The following is a 1650-nucleotide window of genomic DNA, read 5'->3' as shown; positions in this document are numbered from 1 at the left end:
GGATTGATATCTTGGTCGTGAGGAGGGGGAAGGGAGGAATTGAAGTAGGATTGATATCTTACTCGTTTTGTGGGCAAGTGGCAAGGCAACATCGGGTTGCATGCCGCGAGGAGCTGGGAAAGGGGAGAATTCCTAGGCGGAAAACATCCAATGTACCATACCCAAAAAGCCAGCATTGTGGAGCAAAAGGCGGTACAAAATGTGTGAAAGCACCTTAAAGCCAGAGTTATGGTCTTTGCAAATATACGCGCGCGCGGTCTGTGTGAAGGTGCCCTCGTATCTGATCAAATGCAGAGCAGAAACGTCCCGTGCCGTGCCGTGCCGTGCCGCCACGTGACAGGGGACAAAAACGCGCACGCCAGAGCTGCATTTCCAGGGTGTAGAGAATGCGGCAGAGATTGCAAATTCCGTCGCAGACGGCATAAAATGAAAATACTTGTTCACAAAGGATGTAGATGTGAGACAGTGAATGGGGGGAAAAATTGAAAGCGAAACGGAGCAGGAACTGTTCAGGAACGCCGGGTGACTTTGAAGGGTTATATCAAGGGGCTTAATATACAAGTTTGCAATTCAATGTATGGAACAATTTTAGACTTAAATATGCTGGTATGTGCGAGGGGAGCTTAGCCGATGGACAACAGTAAAACCCGTACAACCAAAAAATAATTTCAGCAACCATCGCCTGGGGTTCACACCAGCTTCTCTTCAAAATTCCTTTAAATGCCTTTTCCCAACTTTCCAGCACTTGCGAACGCATACTATGCTTTTGCGTAACCCTGCCTTGCTCACTGATGACGGACTCGGTGTGCTGCTCGCACACACACACACACATAAGTTGCAACCAGGACAGCAAATCCCGCCATCGGAGCACGTCTTGACAAACATACTTATCCATAAGGGCATATCAATGTGTAAATAATTTTAATGCATCAGAGGTAAGGTAAAAATAATCACCGGCAAGGTGCAGAGGTATCTTCGATTACTTGTTTTCTACTGCGTGGTGGGTGGGAGGAGGTTCCTCTTTTCAAAATTTCAAATTTTGAACCGCGTGAGAAGCGTTTCTTTCGGTCAAGAAAAATATCTGACAGAAAGTTTTTTTAAGGTCAAGGTTGCAAGTTTTGCTTGAGGCGACATATCCTCTAGGCTCTCCCCTTCTCTGAATCACAAGTATTTCTTTCCATTAGCATTCTCAAGGACTGCTGATTGCACGAGCTGCTCTGTCTCTTGCCTTTGCTGAAGCATGCTCTCGAACCTCCTCCCTCCCCCTCCTACTTCTTTTCCTCCTCCTTTGGCTCTTTTCCGCTTCCATTCAAGGCCTACCGTCCCTCTCCACCATCTATGCCTTACAAAACCTCATTTCCCTATCAGTGCGAGGTACTCTGGGCCCTCACCGCCCCTTTTTCTCCCCCTTCCCCTCGTTCCCACATGCTTCCTCCTCTTACATGCGCCGTTAAAATTTCCAGGTATCTACACAAAGCACATTCCTGCCATCCTCAATCAGACCAAGCTCTGTCCTATCGTCCGTCCTCCTTCCCTCCCTACTCCCCTTCCTCGTACTCTCCGATCGCCTTGTTGGCGGCATCGCTGATGACCTTTCCGATCAGCCCTAGGCCCACTACTCCACTCGCATACACATACCATGGGGCACCT

Source organism: Nannochloropsis gaditana (genome assembly GCF_000240725.1).
Source record: "Nannochloropsis gaditana CCMP526 unplaced genomic scaffold scaffold141, whole genome shotgun sequence".
In the NCBI taxonomy this organism is placed as follows: domain Eukaryota; class Eustigmatophyceae; order Eustigmatales; family Monodopsidaceae; genus Microchloropsis; species Microchloropsis gaditana.
The sequence above is the reverse complement of the archived record's forward strand: the minus strand, read 5'-3'. Positions refer to the sequence as shown.